At 37.6% G+C, this 16898-nt stretch overlaps 1 long non-coding RNA gene across 1 annotated transcript in view; it reads right to left on the bottom strand.

The window, feature by feature from the left end:
• Window positions 1-12872: 12872 nt before the first annotated feature.
• The window catches only part of LOC138743070 (uncharacterized), a 73566-nt gene continuing 69540 nt past the window's right edge, over window positions 12873-16898 (bottom strand). The window contains exon 3 of the long non-coding RNA XR_011344640.1: window positions 12873-12945. This is a non-coding gene — a long non-coding RNA (uncharacterized lncRNA). The remainder of the gene's footprint in view (window positions 12946-16898) is intronic.

Raw genomic sequence — 16898 nt, 5'->3', positions numbered from 1 at the left:
TTACATTTCTTTATTAGTTTACATGAGGATGTTAAGTAGTTTCTTTCTCACACCACCAATAAGTCCACAGGAAAAAGAACCTCAGGATTTTATGTGATGTCATGTATGTTCTCTGATAATATATCTGAACTTTGAAACTTGAACTTTGATAGCTGTTGAAAAGTAACTAGTTATTGAACCTAGAGGTGCCTGATTTCAGGCTTCTACACCCTTTTGCCCGACTGTGGAAGTGAGAAGAGGTTGTGACCCAGATGGATTGGTGGGGAGGGGGAGGGGTTGCTTTATGATGTTTTCTGCCTTACTAACCAACTCTGAGAAATTGTAACAATGCAACTCATGACCCTCCGAGCAATCATTTGATTCCTTAAGAACTCACAGGGTGATAAAACACAGAAACAAGGCCCTTTAACCTACCAAAGGTGTGTCGGTCATCAACCATCTTTTCATATTCATAGTAGGTTTTTTTTAAATCTTATTCTCACCAAATTCCCATGTAGTCTCCTCTAAAGTCACACAAATTTTATCCAGGTGTTCCCATGTTCTGAAGGCATGCATGTCAATGGCTTCATTGGTCAGTGCAAGTTGTCATTGCTGTGAGGCAGCAAAACCTGAAGGGAATTGATGAGAATTTGGGGAAAAGTCACTGATACACCTTTGATAATCAAAGTTTTAATGTTACAAAAAAAATTCTGGTCTTCTCAGTATGTTATAAAATGTGGGAAGCACTCATCAAACCAGACAGCATCTGTGAAAATCTAAGCAGACTGAGGATGTGACATGCTGAATTCAATGTGTAACATCAGCTCTACTTCCCTTTCTTCAGATGCTGCCTGACTTGCTATGTGTTTCTTGTATTTTCTGGTTTTGTTTCAGTTTTCCAGCAACTATGGTTTTTTTTTTAATCAGCTGCTATCAGTGTCACTTTGTGGAAGAAGGATTATTTGTCTTATCTTAAAGAAGAATTACCTTAGTTTTCGGATAATGTTACTCTGAACAGAACTTTGGACAATGGTGGCCAATTAAACTGTGAGGAGTCCCAATCTATAGAAACTGCATAAAAAACCACTTCTGGTAGTATCTCTTAAATATTCATAGTTTCTTGTCACTATCTGCTACAAGGGGTTATTTCTGGACAGATGCCTGCAGCAGTAGAATACTTTGAGTTGGCTAAGTTGATGGAGTTTTCGGTGACAAGTTAAGGAAGTCTGATCATTACACTGGACAACAATTTTTTTCGAAAGGTTTACTTCCTGAAAAAAATTGGGGATTATGATAGACAACTTCAAGCTGAAAGATAATTGTGTATCATGTAAGAAGGTGAAGAGATATTAAATGATTTTTTAATTGAATTTAACATGTTTAATCTCATAATGACGCTGACACATTGCATCAGTTCGACTGACCTAAAAATGCTTTCCCGCTGATTTCCTTTTGCACTCAGCACCGGATGCCCCTTGTGTCAATGTCCAACAGTAGTCGCCCTGATATTGCTTTTCCATGGTCGCAATGTCCTGGTGAAACCTTTCACCATGTTCGTCACTGACCGCACCGAGATCAGCAGGGAAGACGTCCAAGTGTGAAGGCAGAAAATGAATTTTCCATCACATGTTGCGCTTCATTGTTTTGTATGCTTGCTATAGAATTTGAAAATGACAGGAAATCAAAAAATAGTTACGTCTAAAAAAAATGTGATAGGAACATTTAAGGTGATAAACCCAAAAATGTTCATGAAGCAAAATCTTCATTGTCCAGCGTTATAGGAGAATTGTCCATTGTCTATATCCATCTGTGACTGGCACTGTCATTAGAAAGTAAATTATCATAAGATACGTCCTTGAATAATGCTCCATATGAGAGATGCTTTATGGATTCTCCGCTGCTCACTAAAACCTGTGCTCATTTTCTTGGATCATGTTAAAAATTCACCACCGCACAAGTGAACCAGAGGGGCAAGAATAGGCGTATCAAAAGAGAAACCTGGCTGAGTTAATTCAGGGATCATGGATGGAGAGGGTGGTGAAGGTGATGAAAAGAGATGACAAAGTATATTGATGAGGCCGATAAGCAGACAGCTGGTGTGGCGCATGAACACCAGCTTAGAAAAGAGATGAAAGATGGCCTGTCTTTGTGTGGTACAATATGTAAAAGTATTGTAATGCATGAATTATGTCAAAAAGAATGTGGCAATGTAGTTGTCCAGATTTGTCTATGAGAATGTTCAAGTGTTGCAGTCAGATGCATATGCAACAAGGAGGGTGATACTATTCAGTGTGGTGCACACCAACAGCTTACACACAGACAATTGCCCATTGTAAAGCCATCTTGTTTGTACATTGTGTCAGGTCAAACTCAAAGCGTACAAAGCCAAACATTTTTTCTTGTGCGCTATGATTTGAGATCTGCCTCAAGGTCCACCCACTTGCAATGCAATACAAGCTGCTAGGACACATCCCTCACACTGTTCTCAGCTAACCTGCAAGTAACGGCACTGTGCAGATCTAAGAAACCTGGGGTGGGAGGGTCATAGGGGGTGGAGGATGGTGCCGTGATGGGGTAGTGCTGTGGTGGAGAGCCACCGGGTACCTCCCGGCAGCTGTGAATGCAGCAACATCACCAAGACATGCTTTAAGGTCATGCTCTCAGCAGGAAATTCGGTGCTGAGAAAGATAGAATTTGAGGGGGGTGGTAGGCCAGGTTTGGGTAGGGTAAAAAGACAAAGAAATATTTACATTTGAAAACATGCTTGTAAAGCAAAAAACTGCTGAAAAATCACTCATTGCAAAACTACATTATCTTGCACTGTTTTTAAACAAAAATCTTTGCCAATATTTGCAACCAAAGTCAATAATTTTATTTTTAAATAAGAAGCAGCAATTTGTAAGATTGCGGCATGGCTAAATTTAGGGTTGTACTTCAGCCAAAATGAATGCTTGCAGAGGAAATAACTAACTTTTCACAGCAGCGTCTAAATAAATGACGAGAACGAAATGGTTTGCTGTTGAAAGCGGGGTAAAATTAAACTGCCAGTTTGACCCAGTAACCAAGTGCGCATCTTGAAACATTGATGTGAATTGAAAATAAAATAACTGTGCTTGACAGATATAATAGTTTAAGTGATTTCAAATTAACCACATCCCACTGACCATAAGTGAAGAATGTGTTCATTCTTGTGCAGTGAAACAGGCTCGAGGGAGTCATACAGAGTGCAGTAAGTAAAACCAGTGTGCAATAACTGATGCTGGAGCAAGGGAAATGACATTTATTTAATGATTCTTAAACAAATACATAAATATATCAGGAACAGGAATATATTACCAGCCTTCAGTTTATAGACTAAGAAGTCTGTCAGGTCAATGCAGCGACAGCTTTCCAACTGTGGTGATGTGCTGGTACTAGATTTTATATGACAATAATGCCATGTTGTCCTTTGGATGTGATTCAGTTGTACCTTGTGCATTGTTAGTTTTATTTTAAATAATAAAATGCCTCTTCCTGTGCTGAGCTGTGTTCATGGTCAAATTGTTGATGGAGTTGACGTCACTGCCATCACATGCAATCTTTTGGCAGTATTCTAGTGGGGAGATAAAAAGGGTCCATCCTGTTCAGAGGATGAAAGATCTGTCATCCAATCACATTGGACAGAGAAGGGGGCCATTGGGTCCATCAAGCCACCCAAAAGTGGATTTCAAGTTCATCTCTTTTCCAAACTTTTGCTCTTTGACTTTCAGGTTACATCTGGTTGAATAGTTTTACAGGTATTTGTTAAGTCTGGGCGGGTTTTTAGCTCCACCAGCTTTTCAGGCAATGAGATCAGTAGGTTTTTTTTTTCTCCATTTTCCTTTAATCCTTCATCATTCAGCTAAAACCCATGCCCCCTAATGATCAACTTCATTGCTTAGATCATTTCTGCTTATCCTGTCAAAAACCTTTATGATTTCATATGTCTCAAATTATCCCACATTTCCTAAATAGCAAAGAAAGCTTCCCCCACCTAAATTGTCTCTCCTCAGGATTCTAATGTAGGACCAGATATCTTGCTGCAATTGTATGGGGCCTTGATGAGACTACACCTTGAGGATTGTGTGTAGTGTTGATCTCGTTATCGGAGATAGGATGTTGTTATAAAAGAAAGATTAGTGAATATTCACCACACCAATTCATGCAATGGCTGATGGCTGGAAGAGAGATTGGGTCGATTAGGCTTATATTCATGATCTAAGAATTAAAGGGGAGCATATAGAAATCTCCAAAATTCTAACAGGACTGGGCAGATTAGAAAAACTCAATGATTGGGAGTCAGAGACCAAGGATAAGGAGTAAGCAACTTAAGACTGAAATTAGGGGAAAAAAAAATCTCCCAGAGCACAATGAACTTGTAGGATTCTCTACCACAAATGATTAAATATATATTAATGAAAGAGTTATATATTGATCTTTGTATTAGAAGCATCAAGGGATTATGGGGAAGAAGCTAAAACAAGGTTCTGAATTTAGATGACCAGCAATGATCACACTGAGTGGGAGAGCAGTTCTGAAAAGTCAAGAAGCCAATAGCTGCTGCCATCATCTGTTTCTTACCTTCTCTATGTCTATTGCCAATATTTTCAAGCCTTGGTAAAACCCTCATAAACCTCTGGTAGGTATTTCAAGTCAATGCGATCAGGAGGAACTTTGACACACTCAAAAAACAAAGATATTTACTTAAACTATTTTGTTCATTTAACTCATTTTGTTTGGACGCCTGTCTAAATTTTGCTCATACCTTGATGAAGGTCTCAAAGCTGAAATGTTGGTTAGGTATCTTTATCTTTGCTATGTAAAGCACGCTGTTTGACCTGGAGAGTTTCTCCAGCAATGGGTTTTTAGTTCAAACACAGTGTCTGCAGACTTTCATGTTTTACTTCTGGGATATTTACTTACTATTCTCTAAAAGTTTGATAATTTTGTAGTGGTACGGAGTGCCAGTGCTCATCAGTTTAAAAGCAATGGGAATATTCAGGTCTGACCTACTGGAACAGCTATGTGAAATGCCATTATTCAAAACTTTCACGGTCGGGTCACCTTTTGAAATTTTTTTTTTGGAATGATTTTCTGAAACTCATCATCTCGAGATACAATGAAAAGACATGCAGTCACGAGAAAGGCTGTGGTGTTTACATCAATTTCATACAAGTGCATACACACCCTAATGGAATGTCAAAAGGCATACATAATAATATATCACTGCTGTTTCCCAAATTTAAATAAATGTGTTCTAATCTTGAACAATATTGACATTTTTGTCTCTGAAAGCTTTAATAGAAAACCATTTGCTGGCCTGATCACACAGCCAGGAACTAAAACAGATGCTGAAAACAAAAGCTAAAACTTGAATCTAACGCAGTGCAATGCATGTATTTGCACAATATGTATGGTTTTAGATGTCATGTTTATATCTGATCATGAAAAGAAGTGTTTAATGGAGATTATATAGCATCTTGACATATAAAGTGAGTCATTATCTGAAAATCTTTTTTTAATCTTACCTTGAAAATTACAAAGACCCTGCCATGGGGTAGCAGTTAGCACAACATTGTTGCAGCACCTGCGACTGGGAATCAAATCTAATTCTATCTGTAAAGGTTTGATGCCCCAATCATCCTGTTCCCAACCACCATTCCCTCTCATCATGAGTTAATTTATGAAAATAAACAATTCCAGATCTTCCATTTTCCAGCTGCCGCGTTAAATACAGCAAATAGATAAAAAAGAGCAGTTCTTTTTCATCTCTGTGCCATCTCATCAATTAATAAATAAATCAAATTCTGCTGCCCTCCCCTCCTGTGGTTCAAATTCCATTGATTATATTCTTTCAGCTCCACACCTCCTTACTTGGAAGTTTGAATAATAAAGGAAAATTTTATTTGCCACCCTTTGAGCAATCAGGTAGATTTAATTATTATGGTTGAACTCTGTCTCTACTTCTTCCCAATTCCCTTTCTAAGTTGTATCTGAATTCGCCCAACTTCATATCCCGTCCAGCTCCCGCACTTCACTCCCCAAATAACATCACTCTTAATCCGAGAGAACCACCCCAAACTCTAATCATCCTCAAAACATCAGATCTATTAAGCGATTGGAGCGCAGGCCAGGTCAACAGTTGATTTTCTATCTCAATTTTCCTGCCCTTTTCCCACATCTCTTGATTCCCTTAGTTTCCAGAAATCAGTGGCTCAAAAGATCTCAATTTTAAATTAACTCAATGGCTGAGTGAAAGCCTTCTTGGGTAGAGAATTCCAGAGCTTTATCATTCTCTGACCGAAGAAATATGTTCTCCTCTCAGTCCCACTTAACCCACCTTTTATTCTGAGAACATGGCTCCAGTTCTATATACCTCAGTCAGGGAAAACTCTGAGAGGTACCTAACATTTGAAACCTGTAACAGTTTTGTCAGTTTCCATGCAATATCCCCTCATTCTCTTAAACTGGGGAGAATATGCTCCTAGTCTACTCCGTCTTATCGGAGAAATTCATCAGCTCTGCAACCATGCTGGTGATTCCTTGTTGCAGTCTCTCAATGACAAGCAGGTCCTTTTGCAGGAATGGAGACTAAAACTGTGCACAATGCTCCATTTATAGTCTAAGCAGATCCTTATAATACTGTATTTATTGACAATTAAGATCCTCTTGTATGACTTGTATCAATGTCATCAAATTTCATAGTTGCTCACTGGGCTGCATATTTGCTTTCAGCTCCTTTTGTACATTTCCCAATCTATCATTATTTATACATTATTCTGCCTTCTTGGTTTCCCTACCTATGTCGACAACGTCACATTATGCTGCATCAGCCAAAAATTAAGCATTCACTCAACTGTTCTAAATCACCTTGAGACGTCTTTCCATCCTCCTTACAATTCACAATTTCATTCACATTGCTGTAGGCATTTGATTAATTTGGTTTTCTCATTGAAATCACTGAGATATATTGTGAATAACTGGAACACAGGCCCACCTAGAAATAAAAACAAATTCTTCCCTTCTCTCTGTTTCATGTCTATTGACCATTTAAAAAATGAAACCTGCATATTATCCTTAAACATGCACCCACAGTATTAATGACCTTCTGAAAATCCAAGTACTCTACACCAATTGTTTTTTTCCTATTTTATGCATCAGGTAATCCAATTTTTAATTTTTTTTTTTAATTTTTCACACTATGAATCATATTGACCAAAATAAACATAAACCTTTCCCTCTTGAATATACAAGGTGTCATTTTCTCCCCTTTTTTCCCCCTCCCTTCCCTCCCTCCTTCCTACCCCCCTCCCCACCCACTAAACACTCAACATATACAATACATTAAATCCATTAAACAATGTAATCACACAATGAAAATAAACAAGAAAATTGCGTCATCTACTTTTACATACTGGGTCAGGACATTTCGTCTTCTTCTCATTCTGTCATTTTAGGCGGTGGAGGTCCGTGGTAGGTCTTCTCTGTTGTGTTCCATGTACGGTTCCCAAATTTTCTTCGAATACTGTGATGTTATTTCTTAAATTATATGTAATTTTTTTCCAATTGAATACATTTATTCATTTCTATGTACCATTGCTGTATTCTCAGGCTCTCTTCTGATTTCCAGTCCAATTTGATTCCCATTTCATAAATCCAAGATAAATTTGCCTGATCCTGTTGATATTTTCTAAGTGTCCAATTAATACTTGCTTTTTATGTATTCCAGCATTTCCCTAACTAATGATGTCATGCTAATCAGTCCATAGCTCCATTTATTTTCTTCATCTCTTTTAAACAGTGGGTGACATTTGCCATCCTCCAGTCTGCAGTAAATTGTTCCATAACCTGCATACAGCAAGCAAACACATCTCCTATGTCCTGGGGATTTATGTGCTTTTAACCCTTCTAATTTCTCCAGAACCATTTTTTTTTAGACTAGGAGGTGGTACCAAACTGTGCACATAGCAAATTAAAACCAATAATATGATAATATCCTGATCAACTATTTTGGTGTATATTGGCTGAAGGACAAATATTGTCTGAGACATTAGGTATCTCTCACCTGCTTTTCTTTGAAATAGTGACTTGGGAAACTTTGCAACCACCCATATTTCTTGATTTGGACCTGAGGTGCGGCTTTCCATTTTGGTAGTACCATCAATAGAATTGTGGTGGTCTGATGAGATAGTGCTTTCCATTCCAAATTTTTTTTCGCCACTCTGGAGAACATTGCCGCTTACCGACTTCGTTGATCGGGTTATCTTCTTGGGGAGAGCCCCCTGCTTCCAGATATTGGTAAGTGTTTTTGGGGAACTTTTAAACTCTTCTTTAGTCATTATTGTTAACTTTTCTTTCTTTGGTGACATCTTTAAATTCTTCTTGTAGTTTTTATCTTATGATTTTTTTTGGTGCCTTGTTTTTCGATCTTTTTTTAAATTTTCTCTGAGAAGGACTGTTTTTTCCCGACCAGTCGTTACTCCATCATGTGACTCCTCTTTCCATTTCATATTGACCAAGAGTCTATGTTATGTGTACAGGGTTCTAAATACATGTAACTTCTAATGTTCAGACACACTCAAGGCTGATTAATTCTAAACATACCACTTTCACATTAGGAATTCAACCAACAGCTTTTCATTTTTGCACCTAAATTTGGTGACACTTGCAGGTGGTCTATTAATATGTCTAAATAGTAGAGGTTCCTCCCCAAAACAGTAAAACCCCAGGTTATCTGGCACCAATGGGGATTAGTAGATGCCATAAAAGTGAATTTCCCAGTTGCTTGAGATTGTTGTGTGATTGGCAAACTAACTGATAGGAGCGCCAATTTTAAATGTTCATATATTTTACCTTTTTATTTTCCATCAGTTTTTTGCTGGTTGCTTGAATTCCAGACAGCAGGGATTTAATTATGTTGCAAAGCACAGGAAGCCTCAATAAAGTACTGACCTAGATTTGCTGGATGGTGTTTAAAATTTATGTTTCACTACAGCAAGAAATTAGAAAGAACATTTTATTCTTTAAGGCAATGGATTGATAAAATGTTTGTGGTTATTTATTGGAGATTTAATTGTGTGGATTTAGAGATTAAAATATAAACTCAAATAATCAATAATCCTTGTTTATGATGGTATTTGACTCCAGGCAATGGAGGAAAAGATGTTTGAAGTTTTGTATTTAGTTAGTTTTGAAAACTGGCATTGGGAAAATTAATTCAGGAATTTAGTTCAATTAACTTTATAAATGACATAATATCCACCCTTCCTTCAAATGATAAATCTGATAATGTGTGACAGTACAGATTCTATCACCAATGTGTCTATGTACAGATGGTAGTGTAGGATGACTGTATTTGGCTGAGAGTGTAGCCACACCTACTGGCGGGTCTTAAAAGATTGCTCCTAGCCAGACCAGGTTGACCTACTTGTGATACGCTCCAGTCTTTTAGTTAATAAGAGCCTTGGTTTGGATCAACAATTCTTTGGTTCTTTCGACGCGCTCTACATAATGCGTGCAGGATGGCTTTATTTGATCCATGCCCCATAGTTACAGAATCAAAGAATGGTTCTGAGGAGATGATTGGATCCATTGTGCCATGTTATTTATTTGAAAGAATTGTAACTTCCCTTCCCATATCCCTATTATTTCTTCAGATGATGCACATGTCCATTATTCTCAAATCCCTTTCAAAATTATCCATTGGATCAACCTTTGCACCTTATCAGAAGATGGAAGTTGGTTCCAATTTTTAAAAAATGCTTTCATTATTTTCCAATGATTTTAGATCCATGACCTCTACTAATTATCTGCTGAAATAAAGGTGAATGATTTATGTTACATCAAAAACATTTTGGAAATCTTTACTTAATTTGTCTCAAAGAGAAGAGCCACAGATTTTCCAACCATTCCTCGTCACTTCAATCCCATTTCCCTTACAATATACAATGTTTCCTGTTTTCTTTCCAATACCTTTCAGCTTTCCCTCAGAAAGCTTCCAAGAAAATTGTACGTAATATACAATTTGAGCCTTACATGTTATTTGCTTCACTATGACTGAGGACTGAGGACATCAACTCAATATTAGTTACGGTTAACTCTAAAAAAGGGTAGCATGGAGTGTTCAGTGAGTACAAATGATGGACCTTCTCAGCTGGTAGCCAGTACAATTTCAACCCATGAAATTAGGGAAAAGGCAAGATATCTTCAAAATGTACATGCCAGTCCATCATAAACAACTAATCCAAAAACCCAGATTTCCTTCTGCATTTTTGCTTTTCAATTCATTGCATAAAATCCTTGGGAAGGGAACATTTATCCAAGAAAGTGCCACAGCATTAATTCTACAGCTCACTGAAAGTCTGGATACCTAATCCATATGCTCTTAGAAACTGTAAAAGTTGAGAAAAATACAGCCAAATATTGTGAAAAAAAAAATCTTCAGATGCTGGAGTCAAGTACAAGGGCCCAGGCCCGAAACATTGGTTATCCTTACTTCCTATAGATGCCTCATGACCCGCTGAGTTTGTCCACACCTTTGTGTATTGATCTAAATATTTGGTGATAGTTACCCTTGTACTGGGGTCCTTTCTAAGCATGAACATTTTTCAAAAACACTTTGTTCATAACATGACTGATCAACATTGCATTAATCATCCAAAGAATAGATGTGCCAGAAATTAAAGAAATATAATTTAAGTTCTTCAGATTTATGTTTTAGATGTCTTAAAGAAGTAGGCTCTTTTTTACATTCAACTTGGTTTTATGATAAGGTTAATTTTTTTTAGAGACTGCTTAAGGAATTTTTAGAGAAAGTTTTAATGATTCAATTATCAATGGACCCAATATTGTTTTTATTAGGTAATAAAAGGTTGATTTGATTTTGAGGTTGACTAAGTATCAAATTGCGTTTTTAAGGTTGGCAATGACGGTCGCAAGAAATATATAGCTATTGCTTGAAAAAATGAGATTGATTTGGGTTTCTAGAGGTGGCATATGGAATTGAGGTCATGTATTCCTTTAGAAAAAAATGACGTATAATTTATGTGATAATTATCTTTTTTTTCTAAAGTATGGAGCCCCTATTTGGACTACATGGGTTTTAAATTTTGAATTCCCTGAAGCTTGTCGTGTTGGTGTTGCTTTGATCCTTGGTGGTTTACTGTATTTTTTATGTTAAATCTCCATTTTCTTTCTGTTCTTTTCTTTGGGGTCTTTCAGGATGGGATGTGGGTGGGTATAGGGGTTGGGGGGAGGGGGAATGGGGAGATGGATTATCCATTGAGCATTTAAAATTTTAATAAAGTATTCAGAAAAAGAATAGATGTGCCCCTTGGAAGAGGTGGATTCAGAGCTGAAAGTGGCTGGTAACACATAATGGCCAAAGAAATAAGGAAGGTCTTATCTGGGACACTTTGCATAAGGCACAGAGAGAAGGGTCATCACAACAGCTTTGATCTTATTTGATGGTTGCAACTCCCCAATAGGGCCTACCCTCTCAGTTCATCTTTGGGCTTTAAAGATATCCAAAATACTCAGTCTGCGATATAACCAATGTTAATTTGGACACATAATCAATATTTTGCACAATTGAAATACATTGAAATATGATAAATAATTCTTCAATCATAGCAGAAGAGCGACACAATCACCAGACTGATTAGTCTTTCAGTCGAAGAAGTGAGCCACTTTCAGAACTGATGAGTTTCAAAACTGCCACAAGGTTGGAGGGTAAACATTTGCGTATGCATGCGTTTTTATCCTGTTCCTTAACTTTGGATTGAACTTTTACAATTGCAGTCATTATGTTACATGTTGGCATTTAGGAGGAGTTATTCTTTGCAGCTTTATAATATTCCAGCAACGATTCCCCTTTCCTGATGCCAATCCATCTACAGCTAAAGTCTTTGTGTAGAAGATATGTTGACTGCACTTTTGGGGCAGGGTGTCCCAGAATCTGGACTAAGCAATGAGAGAATGAATAGTTTGCATGCATGTATGTGAGATGTTGCTTCAAGAAGGCAGCCAACATCATCAATAACCCCATCACCTCGTTCACAATTTCTTCTCACTGCTTCCTTCAGGAAGAAGATACAGAACCCTAAAGTCCAACCCCTCCAAGTTCAAGTACAATTTTTATTCAATGGCTATCAGATTCCTGAACCTCCTCTCTAGTACGCCAAGCTTAACAATAAACTAGTCTAGGACCACCACAACTTCTGTTTACACGATTGGGATGTCACTATTTTTTATCTTGCACTAAATGCACCTGTGAATATTTATCTATCTGTCCTTTTATATTAATGATCTCTTTTTCTGCCTTGGCATAGAGTGATATTTTAATTTTATACTATGGTAGATCATGTGCCTTATGTGGCTGCAACAAGTGAGAAGTTTGGTGCATCTGTACACTGTACTTAAAGTTTGTGACAATAAACACTCATCACCTCTCATTTGCAAGTCATATTTGCATGTGAAGTTGCCTGCTGGTGGTGATGTTTTCACCTTATTGCCCTTGTTCTTTTTAGTGGTAGATAAATTAGATTCTAGAGATGATGTTTGAGTGACACCCCCCCCCCCTTAATGTGGGCAAGTGGGACTAAAGTGGCAGGGGGCATTGTTAGGCATGGAGAAGCTGGACCATGTTGTAAAACTATGACTTGGGCACATAATTGCAGTGAAATTGTGCATGGCAGAAGGAATGTATACTTCAGGTAGAGGATGGTAGGATAATGAAGCAGGATGACCCAGACGATGTTGAGCTTGGTGAAAGTTGTTGGAGTGCTCTCATCCACACAGGCAGAGAGTATTCAAAGATTTTCTTCATTTGTTCCTTACAGTTGGTGGAAAGGCTTTGGGGAGAATCACTCACTACATGATACGTCAACCTCTGATATGCTCTTACACTTCTTTATTTTCTGTCACAAAAATCATTGCTCCTTGAGAGATCTGCAAAGAAAGACAATAAATTATATAATGATTTTCCAAGTTCATAGAGCTTGTGTGTCACATCTCACATGGATTTTCAACTGCAGTACTAATTGTTATGTAAGCTCATGGTGAATCCAATTTATTAGTGTTATAGTTTGTTGTTTTGTACACAATTGTATGTATTAGATCAAGGGAGGAGAAGCATTTTAATTCTATTACCCATCTCACAATCACCCTCTCTTTGCAAAAATGACAAGAATGTTTTATTCACTTGGTTTGCTTAAATTTCAGATAAGATAGATTCTTTAATAATCATTTAAAATTTTGATTAAAATACTAAATTTCACCCTGAAGATATTTAAAGTAAATTCTGGAAACAAGATTAAAAACTTGTTAAAAAATGTCATCACTGCTGCAGTTATTGAGAATAACTCTAAACTTCACATAATGATCACCTAATTTTAGTTCAGAAACTTCAAACTATATAAGGTTCCATGTTTTCCCAGGATTTTCTCCACTGAGAAGCAGTTTAATTTTATTCAACAATCACTTCCTATGCATGTCTGCGTTCTCTGGCATCTGAGGGTCCTGACACGAATTCTTCTTTCTTAACAAATTCTCATAGTTATTTTCGTCAACTGTAGATAGTCGGTCGCTTGATTTTACAAAGGCAAATGATGCAACAAGCTTTTTGCAGTATTATACAGAAAATTACAGAAGCCGGGATGCCAGATCAGTTGGGATACATAAACCAGTATCTAAAATATAACCATAACCACATAATCATATAACCATTTACGGAGCGGAAACAGGCCATGTTGGCCTTTCGAGTCCGCACCGGTTCACTGATTTTGTGCGCCCTCTTCAGGCATTGGTCCCGGTAGATCTTCATTCAATAACGATGGACGAAATCAATGCAGGTGGAATCAGTCGTAGAAATGTTTGTTTGACCCATGAATTAGATTTTTAAATGTTGGTGCTAAACCACAATTCAGAAAAATGGAGATGGCTTTTTGTAGTTCAACCCTTGTCTTATTATCATATATTTGCTAATGACCTGGACCAGGAAAATTCAGACTAATTTACATCGTTTTAAATATATTATCATCTTATATTGATTATTAATTTATTTGCATATTACTAATGTATATTTGTATTGGGAATTATTGTTGCACACTAATTGAATTTTCTAATTTACTTTAAATTAGTTGCATTAAATATGTGGTTTTAATTACCTATTGTTACATTGTATTTTGTATACTTCTGTTACAACTATGAAAAATGAATGGCGTGGAGGGTGGGGGGGGGGGGTAAGATCTTTGGCAACTCCTTAGCTTTGTACCATGAGTGGCATTAAAATGAGCTCTGATCTAATGTAAGTGAAGAATCTAACACAAAGCTATTCCACCATCCAAGCAAAGAGAAAATCTTTGCTCAGCTCTTATTCATAAAAACCACATCAAGCCTGCAAAGCAGAAGCTTCAAATAAAAGAAAACAAAAAAAATGTTAAAAGTCATGAGATGGTAAATTAAGGACAGTACCTGTAAATGACATAGAGATTTAAGGTAGTTTGCTATTTAATTAAAGGGAAGCATCTGAATTTGATCACATTAATGGTTACCTTCGTCATTTGTACCCTTTATGTAATTCTTGATTACAGTGTGAGTGTAACCCCTTGGACAATCTTGAAGCAGCGGGAACCTGTGCAGTCCGGCTGAGCGGATAATGATATCAGCTGCTTCTCACTGAAACAACAGGTGCTTTGGCACAAAATGCCAAGCCGCCATACTGAGTGGATGACATCAATTCATACTTTCTGAGTTTAATTATAAAGTATCTGTGCTAATCCATTAATAATGGAAAGGGTCAGAGGAGTTCATATACACAGATTACTAAAACTGTAGATCACTGTAATGCCTGTCATGCAGAGAGATTATAACTCTTCTCCAAACTTCATGGAAGTACTGTTTCTATTTTACTGCTTTTCATCTTTGTGTATGACAATTATAATGTTTGCTTCTCACATCCTTTTAATCATTTACTCCTCCATTTATTATTGTTGCCTTGTGTCTCTGGCATGCCCTTCCATCTGTATACAGGTGTAAGATAAGCTTGTCCTCCAATTCATTACCTTTTTGCCCCTCTTACGCTGAACCAAAAGTTGTCCCACATAGCCTGTTCTCCCAACAGGTCAGTTCATGTGCAAGGTTAAAGTGTATGTTTCACCGTAAGTATTAAATAGCAACAACTTTGGTTTGATTTGACAGACATTTTTATTATTTGAATTTTCTGTTTTAAGTTGCATATCTTAACTAGCTGATTTTTATTTTCATGTTACTCCAAATTGTTTACTGACCTTTTCATGATACTTCATAATTTATCATGGGAAGAACTAATCTGTTGCCAAGGCACCTGAGGTTCAATGACCAACTATCACTGGTATTAACTTGGTTAATAAAGACATTTTATTTGATCAATGATGTTCCAGAAGCGAGATTTGCCAGTCTCCGGTTTGAAAAATTGCTTCTGACTGAACTCAACAATGTCAAAAGGGACAAGGTTTGTTTTTTTTAAACAGTATAAAAGAGAATGAGTAATGTCCCTGCAATATGTTTTCACGGCACTTTAAGAGGTGCGAATGCAGGATTCAAAGTTTCCATTATGTGGTTATTTTGTGGTGTGAGTCCACATGTTTAGAATGGTTTTAAGTTTTAAGTCTCCTCATTGCAATTTTTTGTAAAAATTTGCATAACATGTTCTGTTCATTCAGATGGATGACCTAGATGTCTGGTTTACTTCTGATTATAGGACACATGCTGCCTTCCTGTGAGAGAAAGGTGTTATTCTCTTCACTACCCTGTTATCAATGTTATTATATTTCTTTGCTTTCCATAAAAAATGAGGCTCTCCATGAGTTGGAATTTTACAAACTGCTACAATAATGTATATCAAGGTTAAAGGAATGAGATAATATAATGGGGCATCTTACATACATTATAAACTATTTTTCCTCATTCATTTCCTCCAATTTCAACAACTTTCAGAAATTAATTTTTAATAAGTTAAAAAAGCTTGTTCTTTCACAACAGGCAATAATACTTTACAGCCAATATATTTCTTTGGCTTGGCTTCGTGGACTAAGATTTATGGAGGGGGTAAAAAGTCCACGTCAGCTGCAGGCTCGTTTGTGGCTGACAAGTCCGATGCGGGACAGGCAGACACGGTTGCAGCGGTTGCAGGGGAAAATTGGTTGGTTGGGGTTGGGTGTTGGGTTTTTCCTCTTTTGCCTTTTGTCAGTGAGGTGGGCTCTGCGGTCTTCTTCAAAGGAGGTTGCTGCCCGCCAAACTGTGAGGCGCCAAGATGCACGGTTTGAGGCGTTATCAGCCCACTGGCGGTGGTCAATGTGGCAGGCACCAAGAGATTTCTTTAGGCAGTCCTTGTACCTTTTCTTTGGTGCACCTCTGTCACGGTGGCCAGTGGAGAGCTCGCCATATAACACGATCTTGGGAAGGCGATGGTCCTCCATTCTGGAGACGTGACCCATCCAGCGCAGCTGGATCTTCAGCAGCGTGGACTCGATGCTGTCGAATAACAGTTGCAATGTGCAAATATAACTGCCAAACATCAATGCTTCCACAGACAGCGATGTGGTGTGGATTAGGTTAATTCGGTTTATTTGAAGAAACACCGATGAAGAGATAAATGAGAGACCAAGTCCTGAGGATAACTGTGCTACAAGGCACTTTGTGAATTCTAACCAAAGTAGGACGTACATAGTAAATGGTTGGGCACTAAGGAGAGCAGTAGATCAGAGGGATCTGGGAGTACAGGCACATCATTCCTGAAAGTTGCATCTCAGGCAGATAGGGTCATAAAGAGAATGTTTGGCCTTCATAAATCAAAGTATTGAGTAGAGGAGTTGAATGTTATGGTAAAGTTGTATGAAACAGTGGTGAGGCCGACTTTGGAG

This window comes from Narcine bancroftii, chromosome 9 (genome assembly GCF_036971445.1).
Source record: "Narcine bancroftii isolate sNarBan1 chromosome 9, sNarBan1.hap1, whole genome shotgun sequence".
NCBI lineage: Eukaryota > Metazoa > Chordata > Chondrichthyes > Torpediniformes > Narcinidae > Narcine > Narcine bancroftii.
Note: the sequence above shows the minus strand (reverse complement) of the source record. Positions and strands in the feature narration are given on the sequence as shown.